Source organism: Zalophus californianus, chromosome X, assembly GCF_009762305.2.
Source record: "Zalophus californianus isolate mZalCal1 chromosome X, mZalCal1.pri.v2, whole genome shotgun sequence".
NCBI lineage: Eukaryota > Metazoa > Chordata > Mammalia > Carnivora > Otariidae > Zalophus > Zalophus californianus.
This window is the reverse complement of record NC_045612.1, coordinates 100,400,879-100,417,377: the sequence shown is the minus strand read 5'-3', so window position 1 is coordinate 100,417,377 and position 16,499 is coordinate 100,400,879. Positions and strand designations below refer to the sequence as shown.

Here is a 16,499-nt window from a genome sequence, read left to right as displayed (position 1 = left end):
GAAAGGGCATCATATGCTAGAGTTGCTGGAAAACTTTTAGGGCTTCATCATCACCCTGCAGTACTAAGTGCAGATTAGTTTCTCTCTGCCCATCTGCAGCCTACCTTACCTTAAATCCATTATATAAATTCTATTTAAAGCTGGATAAAAGTTGCAAGGGAGGGATCTGTAAACTTAGATGGAGATAAAACTTATGTCTTTATTTCTATTAACCGCCAACACTTCCTTCAATTATGAATGGAGACAACATACTTTTGTAGTAGCAGTGACTGCAATTTTATCATTATCAACCTCATAAAGTACCTATTAAAGGCTACAAAATTGTAAGTTAATAAATCTGAGTGGCAAACTACAGTTATATAATACAACAAAAGCACACAGATCACTGTATTAGGGTTTGCTTTAATATTTTATTACTGTATAATTTCTTTCATAGCCCTTTGTATTTTATTTTATGCATTTAAATGTATTTTTCTTAGAGGAGATCCTGAGGGGTTACGGGACTCCCAAGGGCATTCACACCACAATCATCTCAACCACAATAGGCCTACCTCCTCTTTATCACTTCTATCTCTGATTAGATTATAATTCTCCCAGCCACAATCTGATGCCCCACCACTCCTCCTCAGGTCAGGCTAGGTTTCTGCCCTTGATTTTCCAACAGAACGCTCCGGGTATATTCATCATCGTGTGTATAACTTTCTTTTCAAAGTTTATGTCCTTGCAAGTATTTCTGCCACACTCCAAAAGCATCGGAAGGGAAGGAAACATGACCTCTATGTATCTTTCACATCTGGCACATAATAATTACTTTGCATATTACTATTGAATACTCTAAGAAAGGAAACAAAATGATGGATAATTCAAAGTAAGCACAGGGATTAAATGTGATGGAGGGGAAGACTTCCAGTAAGAAAGAATATAACCAGGCTGGCCTTTGCAACATATAAGTGCTTCAAGTCAACACACTGTATCATTTACACAATGCACAATGTTACATTCCAATTATATCTCAATAAAGCCAAAAAAAATGAAGGTATAGAGAAGAGTGTTGAGACAGGCCTACTTGAGAGATCAATATTGTATCTGTAAAATTAGACAAGTGGAGGTAGGATGTTGGGTCCCACTCACAGAGAGGTCTTGATTGGGTGGTGAGTGCTTTCCTCTCCTAAGAGCTCCTTGATCTTCACCAATTCCCACCCAGGAACTCAAACACCAAAAGGAACTCCCTATGAGTTCACTTGTCAATCTACTCTAACAAGAGCTAGGAATTTTCAATGAATCATTTGGCAAATACAAGGTGTCTATAGCTTTGTACCTTTTCCAGGTAACTGTTTAACTTCAAAGTTTTCAGATACACTGAAAACACAAATGTTTACAATGACTCCATTAGGATTCATGTGGTTGAAAGACTTACAGCATTCTAAATGATTGATAATATACTGACGAACTGAGAAAATCAGCCAAAAACCTACCCAAATGCCAAACTGATATTTTAAAGCATGGGCCCTGAATTCTACAGGAAAAGCTGCATTCAGCTACTACTAACTATTCACATACTAGAAAAGCCTATCTCAACTCTAAAGAAAATTTCCCCAGCTCCATCGTTACTACCCTCTTCTAAGCTACCATTAGGGATCTTCTAGACTCTACAACAGCCATCTAACTAGACTTCCTGATTCTTCCCTTGTCCAATTTCATGTTTTCTTAATCCAGTATCCAGGGTTATTCTTGAAAAACCAAGGCTGATCATGTCACTCCTTTAACTCTCCAATTATTTCCCCAATGAATCAGAACAAAAGTCAAAATCTTTACAATGTCCACCCAAAGCCCCAAAGTGCCTCGCCTCCTATCACTTCCCAATGTCATTTCTTTCCCTTCCCCTTGCCTCATTGTACAAGCACAAAGACCTTCTTGTTGCTCGTTGAACCCAGCAAGCTTGCTCCTCCATTAGATTCTTCTTTCACTTGCTGTTCTCTCTACATATAAAGTTCTCCCATCTGATCTCTGGACAATTCTCTACTTCACTGCCATCAGGTACTTGCTCATGTCAGTATCTGAATAAAACCTTCGTGAAATGGAGTTTCTCTAAAATTTATAGGACCGTCATCACCCTGGAGCCCCTTTTCACCCCACGTGCTTTATTTTTCTCTGTATGCTCTTACCAATACTTGAGAGTAGTTATCAATACTTGAGATGCTATCTCTAATTTTTGGCAAATGTCTTACTTTATACAAATGCAAGCTTCCTAACAACGTGGATTTTTGTCTTTTGTTGTTTACTACTGAACCACTGAATCTAGAACAGTGCCAGGTCTCTACTGTAGATCCTAAGTGTATTTTTTTCCCACAGAAATGAAGGTGATAAGAAAACAAGGAAGAACAGTATCATGTGTGAAGCACTAATAAACACATATAAAATATATTATTGGTTGTGTCTCTCTGAAGAATCCTAACATACTTCTCTTTTTTAACTTTGTATTTTAATCACCGGGTGCTCATCACAACAAGCGTCCTCCTTAATGCCCATCACCTATTTCACCCATCCCCCCACCCACCTTCCCTCCGGCAACCATCAGTTTGTTCTCTATAATTAACAGTCCACTTCTTGGTTTGTCTTTTTTTTCCTTTGCTAGTTTGTTTTGTTTCTTAAATTCCACATGAGTGAAATCATATGGTGTTTGTCTTTCTCTGACTTATTTTGCTTAGTATTATACACTCTAGCTCTATGCATGTCATTTGCAAATGGCAAGATTTCATTCTTTTCTAGAGCTGAATGATGTTCCACCACGTGTGTGTGTGTGTGTGTGTGTGTGTGTGTGTGTGTATGTTCATTTATATATTTATCTCCACCTCTTTTTATCTGTATCTCCATCTCTTCTTTATCCATTCATCAGTTGATGGACACTTGGGCCACTTCCATACCTTGGCTATCGCAAATAATGCTGCTTTAACCATAAGGGTGCATGTGTCCCTTTGAATTAGTATTCTTGTACTGTTTGGGTAAATAGCTAGCAGTGCAATTGCTGGATCAGAGGGTAATTCTATTTTTAACATTTTGAGAAACCTCCATCCTGTTTTCCACAGTGGCTGCAACAGTTTGCATTCCCACCAACAGTGCAAGAGGGTTCCTTTTTCTCCACGTTCTCACCAACATATGTCTGTGTTTTTTATTCTAGCCATTCTGACAGGTATGAGGTAATACCTCATTGCAGTTTTGATTTGCATTTTCCTGATGATGGGTGATGAGGAGCATCTTTTCATGTGTCTGTTTGTCATCTGTAGGTCTTTGAGGAAATGTCTGTTCATGTCTTCTACCCACTAATTGGGTTGTTTGTTTTTGGGTGTTGAGTTTTCTAAGTTCTTTATATATTTGGATACTAACCCTTTATCAGGTATCAAAAAGAACTTTAAAACATTGAAGACCTTTGAAATATCTTCAAAGTTTAATTTCCAGAAATACAGAAAAAAAAAATTCCTAATAGACTTTAAAGAGTTTGAATTGTGAAATGTTCAGTGTGGCAAGGTTGAGTGAAAAGGCAGAAAATGAAGTCATAAGACTTTTCAACAGAGTGATAAATGATATCAGCTAGGAAAAAATACAAATCATTGAGTGTCTTTCTGTATACATTTTTACTTAGTTTTCATTTGGTACATTATAAGCGGGCACATTCCAAAAACTGTTATATGCAGAGAGCAATCCTTTTCTAATCCTTTATATTCATATGTTCCCAAGGATCTCAACATTATAGGGTTTACTGCCTTGAGCTCAATCAAGGTATGGCATAATTTTAATGTGAATCCTTTATTGTCCTGTAAGGTCATGGCATAACTGATTTTATGGAGAACAGGTCATTCTCTTTTCTTAATTAGTTGCTCTGCTCTTTCTCTTCCACAGTGAGTACAGTATCCACAGTTATTCCTATGGTCTGCAGTGACCAGCCTCCCTTCACTTCCAGAGGCTTTCTGGGAAAGGAAGTAGAAAAGGTGTATAGGGATGTGTGGTACCTGATTTTCATCACCCAGTCAAATAAGACCTGTGAACTTCAAGACTTAGAAAATCTTTTCAGGACACTCCCACTTGGACATCGGAGAGCAACAGTACCTACTTGTTCGGCTGTTTCAGGAGGTTCTTCAGGTTGATCAAGAATCTCCTTCTATGGGCGCCTGGGTGGCTCAGATGGTTGAGCATCTGCCTTCGGCTCAGGTCATGATCCCAGGGTCCTGGGATCGAGTCCCACATCAGGCTCCCTGCTCAGTGGGAAGCCTGCTTCTCCCTCTGCCTCTCTCTCTCTCTCTCTCTCTGACTCTCATGAATAAATAAAACATTTAAAAAAAAATAAAACATTTAAAAAAAAAAAGAATCTCCTTCTGCCTGGGCTGCTCAGCACTCAGTGAAATTGTTTAAAGGCTTAGGCAAGTTCCCTTTCTTTGTTGCTTCTCTGTTTGATGTTTTAGAAGATGTCTGACTCTCATTTTCCAGCACCAAATCTTCATCAACCCCAAGTTTATGGCCACCGCTGAACTTCCAGGTTTCACCTATCATCTGATAAACACACTCTTTAACTTTTCTCAATTTCATTTCCTGGTAAGGTTTTAGAACATTCCCTGTGTATCTGCTGGCTTTTTAACCCTGTACCTCTTGTTTTTTTTCTAACAAGTTTTTGCCTTTTCTCATTCTTCTCTTCTTCTTTCAGATACACTTGGGACAATTTAAATGAATTAAGCCATGAGGTAGTCACAGAAAGAATTAATGTAAGAAGAGCAAGCAGTAAGAAAATCTGGCCACACAGCAACATTAGATCTTTAACTCCTAGATTTGGGATCCCACACCAGAGCTCCAGACACAAAGAGGGGGAGAGCAGAGAGGAGGAAAATGCGAACGACCCCATGAGATGCCATGGTGATGGGAGCCCCAACACTTTCCCAAATTAACCTTTCTAAAAAGTTATTATTATATAAATCCTTTGGGGAAAAAACTCAATGGCTTCCTCAGAATTTCAGGACAAAGCACTTACCAAACACAATTATTCACTGTCCGGCCCCTGTTCTCCCACATCTACTCTCTCTCTCTCTTAAACACTCCACACTCACATAGACATCACTTCAGATATATAGTTATTTGTAGCTCCATGAGTAAAGACTGGTATTTCAAACATCCATGTCTTCACATATGCCATTCCTTCTTCCAGAAATGCCATATGGTTGATCAGTTCTCCTGCTAAGTCTTTAGAACACTTTACATACTGCCAGTAAGATGGCATCCTTTTACCTGTATCATAGTTTACCTCTATTGTAGCATTAATTACTATTCACGGGGCAGCTGGGGGGCTCAGTCAGTGAAGCATCTGCCTTCAGCTCAGGTCATGATCCCAGGTGCCTGAAATCGAGCCCCAGATCGTGCTCCCTGCTCAGCAGGGAGTGTGCTTCTCCCTCTCCCCCTGCTCGTACTCTCTCGCGCGCGTGTGCTCTCTCTCAAATAAAGTCTTTTAAAAATAGTAATTACTGTTCTGAACTCATTTGTCTAACATATTAGATAGTAATATGCTCCCTTTTAGTCACATGCTTCCTTTTCTTTCAAATTCACTAGTCCAACTACAATGCCTGAGATACAGAAATCAGTTTACAGTGTTTGCTAAATGAATAAAAAATTAAGTAAAAGGATTCATTTTTGAATACCAAGATACATATATTCAGGATAACAAAAACGAGTTAGTACATGATAAATATGGCATTTCCTATCAGTGGGGAACATAGTAATTATTTAATAAATATTACCCATTTAGGGAATAAACAGCCCTACATAAACCAGTTGTGGAGATAAAGTACATATTAATTAAGGATTTTAATGTAAGTAATAAATCCATGAAAATATTAAAGTATAAATGAGAATTTTTTTAAAAATCTTAACAGGGAACTATTGCATGATAATAACACCAAAAGAAAAGTCCATATAACAAAGTGATGAATGGATTTAACTACATAAAACTTGTGCACATCAAAAAATAAGAACAGAAGTATCACATATATACATAAGGGAAAAGCACAACAATCTTATTACACAAACACCTCATACTAATCAAGTTAAAAACGTAACTCAGTAGAAAATAAAACAGAGAATTTTAAGTATAAATGGTAATATCAAAAGTATGCTCACTCTAACTACTTGCCAAGAACATACAGATGTAATGAGAGGTCTGTTTTCATCTATCAAACATATCTAACCTGGGCATAATATGGAGGAAGAGGGTATAAAAACTGGTAGATGGTGCTCAGAATACTATTTGGTAGTATTTGTCAAGGCTTCAAAGTATGCATTTTCTATGAATCCCAAACAAATTTATCTTAGCTTATGCATGAGCTCAGAGATGACAAAGGTTTAACTCATATTTCTAATAGGGACAATTTTAAACAACTCAATTGTCCAATATTACTGTATCCATTAGATTATATTTTCACCCAATGGAGTATTTTTTTTAAATGTTTTTAAGATTTTATTTATTTATTTGAGAGAGAGAATGAGATAGAGAGAGAGCATGAGACGGGGGAGGGTCCGAGGGAGAAGCAGACTCCCTGCCGAGCAGGGAGTCTGATGCGGGACTCGATCCCGCGACTCCAGGATCATGACCTGAGCCGAAGGCAGTCGCTTAACCAACTGAGCCACTCAGGTGCCCCATTCACCCAATGGAGTATTAATAAAGAGGGAGTACAACATTGTGGTTAAGAGTCCCATAGACTTATATCTGATTCCCAGCCATACCACATAGCAGCTCTAAGTCACTGTATACTTTTCTTAACTTCCTAGCTTTAATAGTCCCATCTATGAAATGGAAATAATACTATAACTCAATGTTTATGTCGATTATATAAACCACACAGTGTTTGATGCATAATAAGCACTACTGAATAATCCTATTAAAAACATTGAAGAATATGTTTTGATCTAGAAAGGTATTTACACTTTAATATGGGAGAAGAGCGTTATGAAACACATTTCATTTAAAAAGAGAAGACAAACAACCTAAACACCCACTGATTGATGAATAAAGAAAATGTATGTATATGTGCATGTATCTCCACGTAATTATTATTCAGCCATTATAAAGAATGAAATCCTGAGATATGCAACAACAGGGATGCATGGATGGACCTTGAGGACATTGTGCTACATGCAACTCAGACAAAGATAAATACCATATGATTTCACTTATGTATGGAACATCAAAAAAAGAACCAACAAAAAACAGCTCATCGATAGAACAGAATGATGGCTGCCTGAGGTGGGGGGCAAAATGGGTGAACAGGGTCAAAAGTTATAAGCTTCCAGTTATAAAATAACTAAGTCAAGGCAATGTAATATGCAGCACAGTAACTATAGTTAATAATACTGTATTGCATACTTGAAAGTAAGAAAGTGGCTCTTGAAAGTTCTTATCACAAGAAAAAATTTAGCTGTGTATGATGATGGATGTTAACTGAACTTTTTGTGATCATTTTTGCCATACATATACATATTGAATCCTTCCATCATACACCTGAAAACTGTGTTATTTCAATTCTACCTCCATAAAAAAAGGACTGATATATAGTTCTTAAAACCTGTAAGACTGGTTTTCTTTTTCTTAATTATCCAAAATGTTATTTTTTCAACAATATTCTAATAAGGAAAATATTAAGCAATCTTAATGTATTTCCCTTCTGTTTTCAACAAGGGAAATCTCATTCTTAATAAACTATTTCTTCAAAATGAGTTAAATTTTATTAGACAAAACAATAGTAAAAGTTAAATTTTTATTTCTATTTGTGTAATCTATTCTCATTTACAGAACATTTGGCACAAAAATAAAATGTAAGGTAAAATTGATCAAGTATCAAGATAAGCATGTATTCTACAAGTATATCTTTTAATATAAAGAGAGTAATTTAAGCACATTGAGAGCAACTATTATCTCTCTGTGCACCAAGGATAACTTTTGTTCAGCTCATGAAAAATCATAATGCAAACATACAAGAGAACCAAATTAATTGAATGTATAAAATGTATTTTTAAAAGATATTTTTGATGGGTTCATCTCTAAGAAATTACCACCAGCTATTATTTTATATTACCAGTGAAAAACCAGTGAGATCTCCAAAGGTATCTTCTATTACAAGTGCTGCATTATGTTCCTCCCACTTCTTCAAAATAACCTCAGAACTTTATGTTTATGGTTGGCCAAATCTCACTTAAAAATAAAGAGGAACACAAAGAGCTGAGCAAACACTAAAATACTATATTCCATATGCTATTCCACAAAACATTAAAGCTACAAAATGTGTGAGGAATGGGTTCTCTACTCAAGTAATTACGAGAATTGCATGCTATATATACTACAGTATGTATGACATACTATCTCTAAGCCCAGAGATCACATACTTTTTTTTGAAAAGGACCGGATAGTAATGTTTTCAGCTTTGAAGGCTATAGAATCTCTGTCACAGGCTCTGTCATTGTAACATGAAAGCAGCCACAGATAATCTATCAACAAATAGGTAAAGGTTTAGTGGAACACAACTATATTTATAAAAACAGATGATTGGCTGGATTTAGCCCATCCTGGCCAGCGTTTGCCGACTCCTGATATCACCTTACTAAAGGAGCAGAAAGTTATGCAGGGAAATTCTTGATTTTTTTAACATATAATATTCTGAAACATATTTGAACATAGATCAATTTTTCTATGTTACACCTAGGAACACACATGAGGACACAGTATTTAAAATATTTATTATGTTCTTGTATGTGAGTGCAGTAGGGATGAGGGATGGTATTGAATAGAAAGGGTGATTCACAAAATGACTTTTCTCTAGAACTGCATTTAATCCAAACCTTAAGAGTATCAACTCTACTTGCTTGAACAAGCAGAATTTAGCTGGTCAACTTTATTGTAAAAATTGTATCTCTTTGACTTTGCTTTTTTATTTCCATGTGCCTACTCGGCGGTTCATAAATTTAAGAACACAAAAACAGTTTGAAGTCGTATCTACATGACATAAAACACGTGTTTATTTTCTTAGCTTTAAAACCAGGATCCAATTTTAAAAAGAGTTATGTAGGACAGATTGAATGAGCATGGATTCCCCCCGGCCCCACTCCTAGATCACCAGACTTATCCAATACACACTGATTCTCTCAACTCAGAAACAAACTGAGGGTTCTAGAGGGGAGAGGGTGGGGGATGGGTTAGCCCGGTGATGGGTATCAAGGAGGGCACGTTCTGCATGGAGCACTGGGTGTTATACGCAAACAATGAATCATGGAACACTACATCAAAAACTAATGATGTAATGTATGGTGATTAACATAACATAGTAAGAAAAAATGACTGCATTTCAGACCCTCTCCCACCAGTATTTTGCCTCACTGAGTCTCTTTGTATTCGTATCTCTTGTATCTTTGACCTAATTTCATTCAAATGGAGTGAATTACCCTTCAAGAACATTGTTTAAAGAAATGTTCAGGGGCGCCTGGGTGGCTCGGTGGTTAAGTGTCTGCCTTCGGCTCGGGTCATGATCCCAGGGTCCTGGGATCGAGCCCCACATCGGGATCCCTGCTCTGCGGGGAGCCTGCTTCTCCCTCTCCCACTCCCCCTGCTTGTGTTCCCGCTCTCGCTGTCTCTGTCAAATAAATAAATAAAACCTTAAAAAAAAGAAATGTTCATATTCTCCTTTGTTCTCAGTGAAATTAAAAGAAACAAAAACTATATGGCCTCATTTTTCTGCCTTAATGTGATACACAATTTTAAGGTGCCCAATTTATTACAAACTGTAAACACAGGCCGGCCAGTTGCTCACACGACCGTGGTGTTAGAGCATTTCCACCCACACTTGTCCCTGACAGGAAGCAACTATCCGGATGATGCCTGATACCTTACGTATCTTATCTGACTACTAACCATTTAGACTACAGCCACATCAAAACTCCAGTTCAGGGAGTGGTGTAATCCAGGTATCTGAAACCACGTTTCAAAGTTCCTAGAAATCTAAACTCATGTTGAAATCAGTCTCCAGAATGAATATCCTCCTGTTTTCTATCCTTCTCCCTAGATTTTTGCATGCCCTTTTCACCAAGTTTGCTTCTTTCTCATCTGGTCTTTCGGGCATCAAGTGTCCTCTCCATAAAGCAGTATGGCTCTTAAAAAAACAGGAAAACCAGTTTCAGGCGCATAAGTTTAATTGAATAGGACTTTTTGATCAAGTGCCCGTTATATACAAATTGTTTCTGGGGCTTAGAAGGCAAAAAAGGGAAGAAACAAGACTTTATGTTCTTATGATGAATGTTGGTCTATACATACCACAATTTCAGTTGACACTAACTCAGAAGAACTTGGTGTTAAGAGAATATGCGTGCTAAGTACTATCTTGGTTTAAACAAACCTAAAACAAGAATGTGTATACATAGTTTATTTTAAAAATACAGGGAACACCAGGGGGGCAATAGATACAGAAGAGGGAAAGAAGTACTGGACAATAAGGTATCATGGTAGAATGGAAATTAATCTTGTGTGAAATTCTGAAAAACCTGTGAAGCTTGCACCTCCAACTGTTTGCCCTGGAATTGCTAGGGAACTCGCAAGAACCCTGAGTTGAGGTTGCCCAGAGTTTCAATTCCCCAGCTCTCTGGCTTCCTGCATGTGTGAACAGAGCAATGTGGGTTCAAGGGGTAGGGAATTAGGCACAGAGACGGAGATCCTGGCATGTGAGTACTGCCTGACTCAGGAGCCTGACAGGGAGGGGCAGCGTCAAAGAGGAAGAAGAGACTTTTATTTTGAAGGATCCATGAGAGGTTACTATAAGGAGAAGAGAGGCAACCTATATACAGGTAAAAGAAATAGAAAACAGGTCATAAAAGCAGGGGTTCACTATTCTTCTTAAAGTTTGGTACTTGATGCCCTGAAACTCTTCAGTTTGATACTAATTAAAGATGATATGCCACTTGACAATACTGAATATTTGAGGGACATAGATCTGGTCTTTACTCCTGCATGTTTGTCTTTTCAAGAATGTTATATAAATTGAATCATACAGTATATATCCTTTCACTTAGCCTAATGCTTTCAGATTCATCTATGTTACTGTAAGCATCATCATTAGTTTGTTCCCTTTTATTGCTTTGCATAGGTTAGTTCTTTTTAAAGGACGTTCATTTGGGGGGACTGGGTGGTTCAGTCAGTTGGCCATCCAGCTCCTGATTTCGGCTCAGGTCATGATCACAGGGTCATGAATTCGGGCCTCTGGGCTCCATGCTGGCATGGAGTCTACTTAAAAAATAAAAATTAAAAAGTTTAATTGAAAAAATTTTCATTGAAGTAAACCCCCAAAATTGTACAAATGTGTACAATTCTACGATTTAATGCAGGGATGACAGTTGTACATATAAGCCACTTAGGGAAAAAGCAGTCCATTACCAGGACAACAGAAATACCAGTAGTATATGGAATCTCAAACTTAACAACCATCGATCTTTGCAAAGGTAACCAGGAGGCTAATATTTAAGACCATATTTGCCGTGTGGAGGGACATCAGCAGAATGATGGACTAGGAGGCTCCAAGCTCTCAGGCCTCCACAGAAACAAAGCTGGAGGACTTATCCTACCAGATGGCAAAGTTTTAATTTATACATACACAGCGAAATATTATTCAGCCATAAAAATTAACATGCTAATAATTAACATGCTAACATGCCATGACATGGATGAAACTTGTAAACATTAGGTTAAATGAAATTAGCCTGACACCAAAGGTCAAATATTGTATGATACCACTTACATGAGGTCCCTAGAACAGGTGAATTCATAAAGCCCTAAAGCAGAATAGAGTTTCCTAGGGGCTGTGTGAGGGGATTAGGGGATTTATTGTTTCTTGAGTACAGAGCTTCTGCTTAAAATAGTAAAAAGTTCTGGAAATGGATAGTGGTGATTATTACTCAACATGATGAATTTACATATTGGCAGTGAAGTGTACCTTTCAAGATAAATTAGTGAACTTTACATTATGTATATTTCACCCCAAAGTATCATACTTGCCTTTCTTAAAATTTATGTAAGGGGCCTCTGGGTGGCTCAGTTGGTTGAGTGTTCAGCTCTTGATTTCCACTCAGGTCATGATCTCCGGGTGGTGGGATTGAGCCCCAGGTTGGCTCTGTGCTCAGCATGGAGTTTCCTTCTCTCCTTCTCCCACTCCCTCTGCCCCTCTCCACCAACACCACCCCCCACCGGCTTCCATGCATCTATGCGGTCTCTCTAACGTAAATGACTAAATAAATCTTTAAAAAAATAAAGTTTATGTAGGGGGCGGAGCAAGATGGCGGAGGAGTAGGAGACCTGGATTTCGTCTGGTCTCAGGAATTCAGCTGAATAGGGATCAAACCATTCTGAACACCTACGAACTCAACAGGAGGCCGAAGAAGAGAGTAGCAACAACTCTCTGAACAGAGAAGCGACCACTTACTGGAAGGTAGGACGTGCGGAGAAGTGAATCCGAGGCGATATTCGGGAGGAGAGACGGCGGGGGAGGGGGCCTCCGTCGGCCGCTTCTGGCAAGTGATAGAGCCGCGGAGCACAGAATCGGACCTTTTAGAAGCCGGCTCCGCTGAGGGACGTCGCTCCAGTGGCTAAGCGGGGGGTGGAACCCTCGCGGGACAGTGTGGTCTCAGGACCCTCGGGGTCACAGAAAGACCGGGGGTGCCTGAGTGCGGCAGAGCTCCCAGGTACCGGAGCGGGGAAGCCGGCTGCAGAGACGGAGCCGAGGCGTGGGCTCTCAGCTTGGGGTGGCCATAAACTGTGATCCGCGGCCCAGTCGGGCCACTGCGCCTCCAGCAGGGACCCAACAAGCAGCAGAGCCGGGGAAACTCCCCTTCCTCCCCCGGGAGGAGCGGCACGGGAGCACACCACAGGGATCTGCTGGGTTTGGAGACTCCACACGGGGTCGGGTGCCACAGATAGAAACGCTCAGTCACAGGCCGGGTGAGCATGGAGTGCGGCCAGAGACCGGGAAAACGGGAGTGACTGCTTTTCTCTGGGGGCACACTGAGGAGCAGGGCCCTGAGTTCTCGGCTCCTCCGGGTGGAGACTGGGAGGCCACCATTTTCACCCTGGTCCTCCAAAGCTCTACCGAGAGCTTGCAGCGAACAAAAGCTCCTGAGAGCAAACCCGAGCAGCTTGCTTAGCCCGGACACACAAGGGCGGGGCAATTCCGCCTCCGGCAAAGACATTTGGGAACCACGGCAACAGGCCCCTCCCCCAGAAGATCAGCACGAACAGCCAGAAAACCAAGACGAAGTTTACAGATCAAGGAGAACGGGAGAACTCCAGTGCTAGGGGAATACTGCACATAGAATTCATGGCTTTTTTTACAATGATTCATTAGTTTTTCAAAGTTAATTTTTTAACTGTTTTTTTTAATTTTTCTTTTTCCCTTTTTCAACCAACATCTTAAAACATTTTTTATTTTTCATTTTTAGAGTCATATTTTATCCCTTCATAGTAGTTACCCTTATTTTTGGCATATATATATATATATATAAATTGTTCTCTCTTTAAAATTTTAAGAGACCGTTTCTTCTAACAGATCAAAATATACCCTAAATCACTAGTGTATGGCTTTGTTCTAGTCTCCTGCCTGATCACATTCTCTCCTTTTTCTTTTTTTTTAAATTCTTCTTTCTTTTTTCAAACAAATTATTTTATCAATTCCTTTTATAAAATCTTTTATAATTTTCATCTTTACAGTCATCTTCCATCCCTTCATTGTATCCACCCTTATTTTGTACATAGATAAGTCTTTCTTCCTTTAAAATTTTAGGAGGCACTTTTTTCTAACAGACCAAAATACGACCAAAATCTAGTGTGTGGCACTGATCTATGCACTACCCTGATCATATTTGATCATATTCTGTTTTTGTATTGTTCTGTTTTTCTTTTTATCTTTTTCTTTTTGTTTTTTTTTTCTTTCTCTTTTTTCTTTCTTTCCCTTTCTTTTCCCCTGGTTTCAGGTCTTTTCTGATTTGTATAGAGTATATTTGCTGGGGACGTTGTTAACCTGTTAGCATTTTGTTCTCTCATTCATCTATTCTCCTCTGGACAAAATGACAAGACGAAAAAAATCACCTCAGCAAAAAGAACAAGAGGTAGTACTGTCAGCCAGGGACCTACTCAATACAGACATTAGTATGATGTCAGACCTAGAGTTCAGAATCATGACTTTAAAGATACTAGCCGGGCTTGAAAAAAGCGTGGAAGTTATTAGAGAAACCCTTTCTGGAGAAATAAAAGAACTAAAATCTAACCAAGTCGAAATCAAAAAGGCTATTGATGAGGTGCAATCAAAAATGGGGGCACTAACTGCTAGGATAAATGAGGCAGAAGAGAGAATCAGCGATATAGAAGACCAAATGATGGAAAATAAAGAGGCTGAGAAAGAGAAACAACTACAGGATCACAAGGGCAGAATTCGAGAGATAAGCGATACGATAAGACGAAACATTAGAGTAATTGGGATCCCAGAAGAAGAAAGAGAGAGGGGCAGAAGGTATATTGGAGCAAATAATAGCAGAGAACTTCCTTAATGTGAGGAAGGAAACAGGCATCAAAATCCAGGAGGCACAGAGAACCCCTCTCAAAATCAATAAAAATAGGTCAACACCCCGACATCTAATAGTAAAACTTACGAGTGTAAGAGACAAAGAGAAAATCCTGAAAGCAGCTCGGGAGAAGAGATAGATAACCTACAATGGTAGAAACATTAGATTGGCAACAGACCTATCCAAAGAGACCTGGCAGGCCAGAAAGGACTGGCATGAGATCTTCAGAACACTAAACGAGAAAAATATGCAGCCAAAAATACTATATCCAGCTAGGCTGTCATTGAAAATTGAAGGAGAGATCAAAAGCTTCCAGGACAAACAAAAACTAAAGGAATTTGCAAACACGAAACCAGCCCTCCAAGAAATGTTGAAAGGGGTCCTCTAAGCAAGAGAGGGCCTAAAAGCAGCATATATCAGAAAGGAACACAGACAATATACAGTCACAGCCACCTACAGGCAATACAATGGCACTAAATTCATACCTTTCAATAGTTACCCTGAATGTAAATGGGCTCAATGCCCCAATCAAAAGACACAGGCTATCAGATTGGATTAAAAAACAAGACCCATCAATATGCTGTCTGCAGGAGACTCATTTTAGACCCAAAGTCACCCCTGGATTGAAAGTCAGGGGGTGGAAAACCATTTACCATGCTAATGGACACCAAAAGAAAGCTGGGGTGGCAATCCTTATATCAGACAAATTAGATTTTAAAACAAAGACTGTAATAAGAGATGAGGAAGGACACTATATCCTACTTCAAGGGTCTATCCAACAAGAAGATCTAACAATTGTAAATATCTATGCCCCTAACATGGGAGCAGCCAATTTTATAAGGCAATTAATAACAAAAGCAAAGAAACACATTGACAATGATACAATAATAGTGGGGGACTTTAACACCCCCCTGACTGAAATGGACAGATCATCTAAGCAAAAGATCAACAAGGAAATAAAGACTTTAAATGACACACTGGACCAAATGGACTTCACGGACATATTCAGAACATCCCATCCCAAAGCAACAGAACACACATTCTTCTCTAGGGCCCATGGAACATTCTTCAGAATTGATCACATCCTAGGTCACAAATCAGGTCTCAACCGGTACCAAAAGATTGGGATTATTCCCTGCATATTTTCAGACCACAATGCTTTGAAACTAGAACTCAATCACAAGAGGAAAGTCGGAAAGAACTCAAATATATGGAGGCTAAAGAGCATCCTACTAATGAATGAATGGGTCAACCAGGAAATTAAAGAAGAATTAAAAAAACTCATGGAGACCAATGAAAACACAACTGTTCAAAATCTTTGGGATACAGCAAAGGCAGTCCTGAGAGGAAAGTATATAGCAATACAAGCCTTTCTCAAGAAACAAGAAAGGTCTCAAATACACAACCTAACCCTACACCTAAAGGAGCTGGAGAAAGAACAGCAAAGAAAGCCTAAACCCAGCAGGAGAAGAGAAATAATAAAGATCAGAGCAGAAATCAATGAACTAGAAACCAAAAGAACAGTAGAACAGATCAACGAAACTAGGAGCTGGTTCTTTGAAAGAATTAACAAGATTGATAAACCCCTGGCCAGACTTATCAAAAAGAAAAGAGAAATGACCCAAATCAACAAAATCATGAATGAGAGAGAGATCACAACCAACACCCAAGAAATACAAACAATTATAAGAACATATTAGGAGCAATTCTATGCCAGCAAATTAGATAACCTGGAAGAAATGGGTGCATTCCTAGAGATGTATCAACTACCAAAATTGAACCAGGAAGAAATAGAAAACCTGAACAGACCTATAACCACTAAGGAAATTGAAGCAGTCATCAAAAATCTCCCAACCAACAAAAGCCCAGGGCCAGATGGC

The 16,499-nt window shown here is 39.0% G+C and overlaps 1 pseudogene; it reads right to left on the bottom strand.

The window, feature by feature from the left end:
- Positions 1-3,868: 3,868 nt before the first annotated feature.
- On the bottom strand, positions 3,869-4,901 carry LOC113931480 (annotated as a pseudogene).
- Positions 4,902-16,499: the final 11,598 nt, after the last annotated feature.